This window comes from Chiloscyllium plagiosum, unplaced genomic scaffold (genome assembly GCF_037043375.1).
Source record: "Chiloscyllium plagiosum isolate Xiang-an unplaced genomic scaffold, Cpla_swu_hap1 HiC_scaffold_13, whole genome shotgun sequence".
Taxonomy (NCBI): Eukaryota; Metazoa; Chordata; class Chondrichthyes; order Orectolobiformes; family Hemiscylliidae; genus Chiloscyllium; species Chiloscyllium plagiosum.
Window position 1 is genome coordinate 19,484,829 of NW_028270151.1, and position 10,537 is coordinate 19,495,365.

At 45.3% G+C, this 10,537-nt stretch overlaps 1 pseudogene; it reads right to left on the reverse strand.

Annotated features, from left to right (window-relative positions):
- Nucleotides 1-3,926: 3,926 nt before the first annotated feature.
- LOC148148261 (uncharacterized) lies at nt 3,927-6,231 on the reverse strand (annotated as a pseudogene).
- Between the last annotated feature and the right edge of the window lie 4,306 nt (nt 6,232-10,537).

Consider the following 10,537-nt stretch of genomic DNA (forward strand, 5'->3'; position numbering starts at 1 on the left):
TTGGATTAACCATGATCCTTGTGAATCATGGACCAGGCTAATGGGCCAAATGGCCTACTCCTCTCTTTATGGTCTTACGGAAAGCTTCCTGAATGAGTCCTCTTTCTTGTGACATGGGTTCTTCTTGCATTTTGTTGACACTGCTCATCATCATTTTCTCTGTTTGCTATTTATTGCTTTCTGTTAACTCCTTACCATTTTGGTTAAGCCTTTATTTATTTGAGTTTAGAAGAACGAGGGATGATCTCATTGAAACATATAAGATTCTGAGGGGGCTGGACGGGATAGATTTGAGAAGGTGCTTCCATTAATGGGGGAGTCTTGAACCAGGGAACATAGTTACACAATGAGGGAACACTCATTTAAAACTGAGAAGCAAAGGAAGTCCTTCTCTTAAACCTTATTGAATGTCTGGAATTCTCCACCCCAGAGAGCTGTGAAGGATAGATCTCAGCTGTAAGTATATAAAGTATACTTATTAAGTATATTAAAGTATATAAAGAGGAGTTAAATAGATTATCAAAATGAAAAGGAGTTGAGGGCAATGCAGAGTAGGCACGAAAGAGGACTTTAAGTCAAGGGCAGATCAACCATGATCTTATATAGCTGTGAGATAGGCTTGATGAGTGTTATTGTCTACTCCAGCACCTATTTCTTATATTCTTGTGTCCTTTTGCTCTTACTCCATTTTAGTTAGTAAGTTTGCAGATGACACTAAAATTGGAGGTGTAGTCAACAGTGAAGAAGGTTACCTCAGATTACAACAGGATCTTGATCAGATGGGCCAATGAGCTGAGAAGAATTTAGATGAATGTAAGGTGCTGCATTTTGGGAAAGCAAGTCTTAGCAGGACTTGTACACTTAATGGTAACATCCTAGGGAGTGTTGCTGAATAAAGAAACCTTGGAGTGAGGTTCATAGCTCCTTGAAGGTGGAGTCGCAGGTAGATAGGATAGTGAAGAAGGCGTTTGGTATACTTTCCTTTATTGCTCAGAGTATAGAGTACAGGAGTTGGGAGGTCATGTTGCAGCTGTACAGGACAGTGGTTAGGCCACTGTTGGAATATTGCATGCAATTCTGGTCTCCTTCCTATCGGAAAGATGTTGTGAAACTTGGAAGGGTTCAGAAAAGATTTACAAGGATGTTGCCAGGGTTAGAGGATTTCAGCTGAAGGGAGAGATTGAATATTCTCAGCAGTTTTCCCTGGAGTGTCGAAGGCTGAGGGATGACCTTACAGAGGTTTATAAAATCATGAGGGGCATGGATAGGATAAATAGATAAAGTCTTTTCCCTGGGGCAGGGGAGTCCAGAACTAGAGGGCATAGGTTTAGGGTGAGAAGGGAAAGATATAAAAGAGATCTAAGGGGCAACTTTTTCACTCAGAAGGTGGTTCATGTATGGAATGAGCTGCCAGAGGAAGTGATGGAAGCTAATATGATTGCAACATTTAAAAGGCAACTAGATGGGTATATGAATAGGAAGGGTTTGGAGGGATATGGGCCAGGTGCTGGCAGGCGGGACTAGATTAGGTTGGGATACCTGTTCGGCATGGATGAGTTGGACCGAAGGGTCTGTTTCCATGCTGTAATCTCTATGACGTATGACTATATTTGACTCTATATACCATCTGTCACATTTGTTCAAGTAATTATGTACAATGTCTCAGAACATAACTGGCATGAAACAGGTAAAATAGGAAAAATATATTTGAAAATCAGAGATTATTATGTAAATTCATCATATTATTTCTTGAATGAGTGGTGAAGGTTGGTAAAACATGTATGAGTTACAGTGTCTGTGGGCTAGCAGTGTTGGCAGGGCCAGGGGAAATCCTAAGAAGACAAAGCCTTCATTGCCCCCCCCCCCCCCCCCCAACCAATTTTGGTATTTCACTTTCAACTCCCTCTAGGTCAAGGCCTCATTTCTCATGTTTAATTGAGATTGGTCCAAGCATCAGAGGGTTTTGCACCCAAACAAACAGATGGGTAGCTTGACACTTTGCTTTTATGTAGGTTATCTTATGCCATTACCAAGGGCTGGAACAAAGATACCTTTCCTGTGTTTATTTGAGCAAGTCATTTGGTGGCTCAGTGGGCAGCACTGCTGCCTCACTGCACCAGGGTCCCAGGTTTAATTCTGGCCTCAGGTGACTGTCTGTGTGGGGTTTGCACATTCTCCCTGCATCCTTGTGGGTTTTCTCTGGGTGCTCTGGTTTCCACAGTCCAAAGATGAGCAGGTTAGGTAAATCGGCCATGCTAAATTGCCTATAGTATTAGGTGCTTCGGTCAGAGGGCAATTGGTCTAGTTGGGTTACTCTTCGGAGGGTTGATGTGGACTTGTTGGGCCATAGGGCCTGTTTCCACACTGTAGGTAATCTAATCATTCAATACACAGCATAATTTTTTTATAAAAGCTAAATGTGCTGGAAGTACTCAACTGGTCTGGTAGCATCCATAAGCAAAGGAAAAGAGTTAATAAATTGAGGTGATGGCGACTCTTCTTCATTGACTCACGAGCAAGAACATTGAAAGAAGAGTCACACACAACTCAAAACATTCAACCTCTTTCTCTTTTCACCATTGCTGCCAGGGCTACTGAATATTTTCAGTAGTTTCTGCTTTTTTACACATTGCCAGCATTCATAGTTTTAATTTTATTTGAGATTTTGCTATGTTGTTTGACCAGCACAAACCAGTTGCATGACTTTCCATTTGCATTTGTACAAATTATTCTGAATTTAATTTGGGGATTTGGCCAACTCATAGTTGTTTTGACTTTAAATCTCTATCTCAAACAAATACCTTATCTCTTCATTTAAAATTCACTTTGTGCCCTAGCTATCAAAATTTCTTGAAACACTTCACAGGTTGGAGTTTGCTGTAAGTAGTTAAGAAATGATGCCCAGTGTTTGTTAGATTTACACTCAGTAAAACTCAGGTTTTACTGAGTGGGTTTCATTCAGCAATACATCCAAACAAAGTGTTGCCCGCTACACTGTATCTACATATGCCATATAAAAGGTACAATTGGGGATAATGTGGTAGCATGGATTGAGGATTAATTAATGGACAGAAAATGGATCATTTTCAAGTAGACAGGCTTAAACTGACAAGGGTCAATACTGGAGCCTCAGATGTTTACAATGCATGATATTGATATGCCTGGATATAATGTATCCAAATTTGCCAATAGTGTAAAACAAATAAGTAGAATAGTCTATATTCTTGGAATTTAGAGGAATAAAAATTAATCGCATTGATATGTATAAATGTTTCAGAGGGCTTGACAGGATGGATGCTGAGAGGTTGTTTTAGACAACGAGCATATTTGGGACTGAGATCAAGATATTTTTGTGTACAAAGGGAACCAAGGAATCCCAACCAATGGGGATATTGAGAAAAAGAGGAGTTGGCAATTGAGGTTCAGCCATGAATTGGACAAACCGCTATGTATTTACTTAGCCATTCACAGGTACTGTAGACTTTAATGGGGAGCTGCACAGAGTCTCAGCCAGGAAGTGAAAGTTGAAATAATAAGTTCACTGTCAAGTCAAGTACAGAAAGTGAAACAAAAAGAGTGGAGGAATGATTGGATTAAGAGAGATTTTTTTAAAAGTATGTAAAAAGAGCATATTTTTAAAATTCTGAAAATTGATATATTGTGAACTTTAGGGAGGATAGTGACAAACATCAAGAAACATCATGGTAGGAAGGGGGAACACGAGGCTGATGAAATTTGCTGCAGAGCAGTTTGAGGTGATACATTTTATAAGAAGAATGAGAAGAGGTAATGTAATTAAAAGAGCACAATTCAATGCTTTTCAGGAGTAGCAGAACTGGAGCTAGATGTAATGACTCTGAAAGTTGGAGCATTTTCAAAATCATGCCCCCTAATCTGTGAGACAGACCAAAATATAAATGTCCCATTTAATCATCAAAGTAGTCAAATTGTTTCTCTTTATTACAGTTATCTAAAACAAGAGACTTTCACCATGTTTATTTAGTGAACTGAAGAATAACTTACTTATTAGAAACAAAACTCATGCTTTAAACACTTTGCCAAACTGGTTATCAAATAAGCTTCTTTACAGGATTACACTGTGCTTCCTTAATCCCAAACATACACACACAAATATTTATATAGAAACAGGACGAGATTGGACAGCTCTGCAGATCAACCATACACAGTGAAATAGGAAAATCCGAGTAAAAGTCCAGACTGAAATGTAGAATGAGGCAACTTCCTCACTGCTTCTTTGGTTTCTTGTGAATGAGATTACATTGCTGTCAGCCACAAGGCATTGGATGACCCTAGGTTTTAACAGAGGATCGGTTTGACATAGGTCTTTGGACTAACAACAGTTCATCATTCAGAGTCTATGAGGAGATCAAAATGATAGAGTTTGCAACTTTCTGAACTACCCAATTAACACTTCACTGAGTTATTTCTTTAGCTAGTTTCCCTTAAAGGTCACCTTTTATTCTGTAAGTGGCAGAGAGATAGCATCATTTCCTTGCAAGCTTCTCCTCAACTGAGGAGAAAGTGAGATCTGCAGATGCTGGAGATCAGAGATGGAAATGTGTTGCTGGAAAAGCGCAGCAGGTCAGGCAGCATCTAGGGAACAGGAGAATCGACGTTTCGGGCATTAGCCCTTCTTCAGGAATGAGGACAGTTTGTCCAGCAGGCTAAGATAAAAGATAGGGAGGAGGGACTTGGGGGAGGGGCGTCGGAAATGTGATAGGTGGAAAGAGGTCAAGGTGAGGGTGATAGGTCAGACTGGGGTGGGGGCGGAGAGGTCGGGAAGAAGATTGCAGGTTAGGAAGGCGGTGCTGAATTTGATGGATTTGACTGAGACAGGCTGGGGGGAGGGGAAATGAGAAAACTGGTGAAATCCGAGTTCATCCCTTGTGGTTGGAGGGTTCCTAGCCGGAAGATGAGGCGTTCTTCCTCCAACTGTCGTTTTGCTGTGGTCTGACGATGGAGGAGTCCAAAGACCTGCATATCCTTGGTGGAGTGGGAGGGGGAATTGAAATGTTGAGCTACAGGGTGGTTGGGTTGGTTGGTCCGGGTGTCCCAGAGGTGTTCTCTGAAACGCTCCGCAAGTAGGCGGCCTGTCTCCCCAATATAGAGGAGGCCACATCGGGTGCAGAGGATGCAATAGATGATATGTGTGGAGGTACAGGTGAATCTGTGGTGGATATGGAAGTTTCCTTTGGGGCCTTGGAGGGAGGTGAGGGGGGAGGTATGCGCGCAAGTCTTGCATCTCCTGCGGTTGCAGGGGAAGGTGCTGGGAGTGGAGGTTGGGTTGGTGGGGGGTGTGGATCTGACGAGGGAGTCACGGAGGGAGTGGTCTTTACGGAATGCTGATAGGGGAGGGGAGGGAAATATATCCTTGGTGGTGGGGTCCGTTTGGAGGTGGCGGAAATGACGGCGGATGATGCGCTGTACATGGAGACTGGTGGGGTGGTAGGTGAGGACCAGTGGGGTTCTGTCCTGGTGGCGGTTGGAGGGGCGGGGTTCGAGGGCGGAGGAGCGGGAAGTGGAGGAGATGCGGTGGAGGGCATCGTCGACCACGTCAGGGGGGAAATTGTGGTCCTTGAAGAAGGAGGCCATCTGGGTTGTGCGTTTTTGGAACTGGTCCTCCTGGGAGCAGATGCGGCGGAGTCGAAGGAATTGGGAGAATGGGATGGCGTTTTTACAGGGGGCAGGATGGGAGGAGGTGTAGTCCAGGTAGCTGTGGGAGTCGGTCGGTTTGTAGTAGATGTCCGTGTTGATTCGGTCGCCTGAGATAGAAATAGAAAGGTCGAGGAAGGGGAGGGAGGAATCTGAGACTGTCCAGGTGAATTTGAGGTCGGGGTGGAAGGTGTTGGTGAAGTGGATGAACTGTTCAACCTCCTCGTGGGAGCACGAGGCGGCGCCGATACAGTCATCGATGTAGCGGAGGAAAAGGTGGGGGGTGGGGCCAGTGTAGTTGCGGAAGATGGATTGTTCCACATATCCTACGAAGAGGCAGGCATAGCTGGGGCCCATGCGGGTGCCCATGGCTACTCCTTTGGTTTGCAGGAAGTGGGAGGATTGGAAAGAGAAGTTGTTCAGGGTGAGGACCAGTTCAGTCAGTCGAAGGAGGGTGTCAGTGGAAGGGTACTGGTCGGTACGGCGGGAAAGAAAGAAGCGGGGGGCTTTGAGTCCTTCGTGATGGGGGATGGAAGTGTACAGGGACTGGATGTCCATGGTGAAAATAAGGCATTGGGGACCGGGGAAGTGAAAATCATGGAGCAGGTGGAGGGCATGGGTGGTGTCCCGAACGTAGGTGGGGAGTTCTTGGACTAAGGGGGACAGGACGGTGTCAAGGTATGCGGAGATGAGTTTGGTGGGGCAGGAGCAGGCGGAGACAATGGGTCCGCCGGGGCAGTCAGGTTTGTGGATTTTGGGCAGGAGGTAGAAGCGGGAGGTGCAGGGTTGTGGGACTATGAGGTTGGAGGCGGTGGATGGGAGATCCCCTGAGGTGATGAGATTATGGATGGTCTGGGAGATGATGGTTTGGTGGTGGGGGGTGGGGTCATGGTCAAGGGGGCAGTAGGAGGAGGTATCTGCGAGCTGGCGTTTGGCCTCAGCGGTGTAGAGGTCGGTGCGCCAAACTACTACCGCGCCTCCCTTGTCTGCTGGTTTGATAGTGAGGTTGGGGTTGCAACGGAGTGAGTGGAGGGCTGCGCGTTCCGAGGGTGAGAGGTTGGAGTGGGTGAGAGGACTGGGGGAGTTCAGGTGGCGGTTAATATCGCGGCGGCAGTTGGCTATGAAGAGGTCGAGGGCAGGTAGGAGGCCAGCACGGGGTGTCCAAGTGGATGGGGTGTGTTGGAGGCGGGAGAAGGGGTCGTCAGAGGGTGGACGGGAGTCTTGGTTAAAGAAGTAGGCACGGAGGCGAAGGCGGCGGAAGAATTATTCGATGTCACGCCGCGTGTTGAATTCATCAATCCGGGAGCGTAGGGGAATGAAGGTGAGGCCTCTGCTGAGGACTGATCTTTCATCCTCAGAGAGGGGTAGGTCTGGAGGGATAGTGAAAACACGGCAGGCGACCGAATCAACACGGACATCTACTACAAACCGACCGACTCCCACAGCTACCTGGACTACACCTCCTCCCATCCTGCCCCCTGTAAAAACGCCATCCCATTCTCCCAATTCCTTCGACTCCGCCGCATCTGCTCCCAGGAGGACCAGTTCCAAAAACGCACAACCCAGATGGCCTCCTTCTTCAAGGACCACAATTTCCCCCCTGACGTGGTCGACGATGCCCTCCACCGCATCTCCTCCACTTCCCGCTCCTCCGCCCTCGAACCCCGCCCCTCCAACCGCCACCAGGACAGAACCCCACTGGTCCTCACCTACCACCCCACCAGTCTCCATGTACAGCGCATCATCCGCCGTCATTTCCGCCACCTCCAAACGGACCCCACCACCAAGGATATATTTCCCTCCCCTCCCCTATCAGCATTCCGTAAAGACTACTCCCTCCGTGACTCCCTCGTCAGATCCACACCCCCCACCAACCCAACCTCCACTCCCGGCACCTTCCCCTGCAACCGCAGGAGGTGCAAGACTTGCGCCCATACCTCCCCCCTCACCTCCCTCCAAGGCCCCAAAGGAAACTTCCATATCCGCCACAGATTCACCTGTACCTCCACACATATCATCTATTGCATCCTCTGCACCCGATGTGGCCTCCTCTATATTGGGGAGACAGGCCGCCTACTTGCGGAGCGTTTCAGAGAACACCTCTGGAACACCCGGACCAACCAACCAACCCAACTACCCTGTAGCTCAACATTTCAATTCCCCCTCCCACTCCACCAAGGATATGCAGGTCTTTGGACTCCTCCATCGTCAGACCACAGCAAAACGACGGTTGGAGGAAGAACGCCTCATCTTCCGGCTAGGAACCCTCCAACCACAAGGGATGAACTCGGATTTCACCAGTTTTCTCATTTCCCCTCCCCCCACCTTGTCTCAGTCAAATCCATCAAATTCAGCACCGCCTTCCTAACCTGCAATCTTCTTCCCGACCTCTCCGCCCCCACCCCAGTCTGACCTATCACCCTCACCTTGACCTCTTTCCACCTATCACATTTCCGACGCCCCTCCCCCAAGTCCCTCCTCCCTATCTTTTATCTTAGCCTGCTGGACAAACTGTCCTCATTCCTGAAGAAGGGCTAATGCCCGAAACGTCGATTCTCCTGTTCCCTAGATGCTGCCTGACCTGCTGCGCTTTTCCAGCAACACATTTCCATATCTTCTCCTCAACTGAACAGTTCTCAAGTCTATAATAGAACAAGAACCAAAGGGTCAGAGGCTGTTGCTAGGCAACCTTCAGAATGACATGTTGGTGCAGGGGTTAGCACTGATTTCTCACATTGCTAGGGACTCGGATTTGATTCCAGCCTTGGGCGACTTTGTGTGGAATTTGCACATTCTCCCTGTGTCTGTCTAGGTTTCCATTGAGTGCTCTGGTTTCTTCCCACAGTCCAAAGATGTGCAGGTAGGGTGAATTGACCAGACAAAGTCGCCCTGTAGTGTCCAAAGATGTGCAAATTAGGTGGATTAGCCATGGTAGATGTGGAGTAACAGGAATAGGTTGGGATGGTCTTCAGAAGGTCAGTGAAAAATCAATGGGCCAAATGCTCTCTATATGCATTAGAGGAATTCCAGATTCTGGATTAAAGCCTTTCCATCTGTTTCTGTAATAATTATAGGCTATTAATTGTTCTCTGATCTTACTTGTAAAAGCTTTTCTCCCAAAGCCACTGGACTTCGTGCAAATAGCAGACAATCTTTGCTTTATCTTGACCTTTCGTCTTTTGATTACCAAAAAAATGGCATAATAAACCTTTCGCAACCCAGGAATTGTCCAATTGTCATTTTTTTTTCAATTCTCATAATCCACAAATATGTATGTGTTCACAACAGTGTGAACAAATCATTAAAAATGACAGGTTGAGTTGAGAAGCTGCTTGGAAAGATAGATGAGATTTTGACCTTAATAAATAAAAGCCTAAACAAAAAGAGCAAAACAATTTAGATGAACCTTTATAAAACACTGGAATATTGTGTCCAATTTTGGACACTACATTTTAGAATGGATGTGAAGTCATGCACAAAAAGGATTGTGAAAATATTTCAAAGATGAGAGATTTTAGTTACAAAGATGGATTGAAGAATTTGATTGATTGACTGTCTACTGAGATTGAGAGGAGAGTTGATAGTGATGTCTAAAATCATGAGGCATCTCGGCAGTGTAGATTTTGACAAACAGTTCACATTTGCAGAGTTACAGAACCAAAGGATACTAATTTAAGGTGATTGTAAAAAGAAGCAATTGTGAGGAAAATCTTTTTTCAGCAGTAAGTGGTTAGGATTTGGAAGGTAGTGCCTGAGATAGTGATTGAGGCAGGTTCAATCATCACTTTCTAAGGGGAATTGGGCAAGCACCTGAACAGAAAGCACATTTGAGCTGTGGGGAAAGGATTGGACAGCGAAACCAGCAGAGTTCCTCATGCAGTGAGTCAAAATGACAAAGCAATTTAACTGACATTTTACTATTTTTATATAATTATCAGTTGAAGAAATTTCAACTCGACAATTGTAAAATTGTTTCCACAACAGTAAGATGCTTGGCAGTGACTAAGGCTAATTGTACTATCAAAGAAGGATAGTTGGACTAAAATTGATAAACCTTGATGTTTTGAAGTAAATAAAGTCTATATCCACACTGCCAGTATAAGGACTTTAAATGCATTTAAGTAGGGATCCAGATTGTGAGGTGCTCCTTACGGGCAGCAACCTCAGAGTTTTCTGCAATTAGGCTCTGCCAGAATTTGCTGCCCCACTTGTCCATAATTAATGGTGCGCGCTGATAACATCGTTGTTACTTTCCCAGTAGTATCTCGAACAATATATTTCTACCAAAGTTTGTTGACTCTCACGATCCAATAGAAAAAGTAGAGCTATCAAATTATACATTAGAAAATACAAATTCAGGAATAAACAGCAAAGTAGAACTACTAAGATTTGGTCTGTGAAGTCGCCTTGTGGATTTTGGGAGCCTGCATTCACCAGGCTGTGTAAAATTAATGGAATACTTTTTCAACCTAGTTCATATGGAGAGAAATATCACTGATTTGACCTGACAGAAGTAAGGAAAAGTACACATTAAATACGTTGATGCACAACTGCAGGATGCAGACTACAGTGCTATCAGCACTGATTTTCTCTGAGGTAATAAAACTGTGCCCATACAAAATGTATGGGCAAGTAAATGCTAGCTGGTTCATCAGGACTACTCACACCTCATAACAGTTGAAACCTTACTGACTCCACACTTCTTCTCATCTGTCCATACAATGTAAGGCAGACCCCCTCCCCAACCCACTCCTCCAGCTTCTGTCCTTTGTCGTTAAACTGTGTAATCTCCTGGGAGAGTAAAAGGAAGAGATACAAAGATATAAGATCTATAATGGAGCAAAGACCCTGTGTATTTCATTTA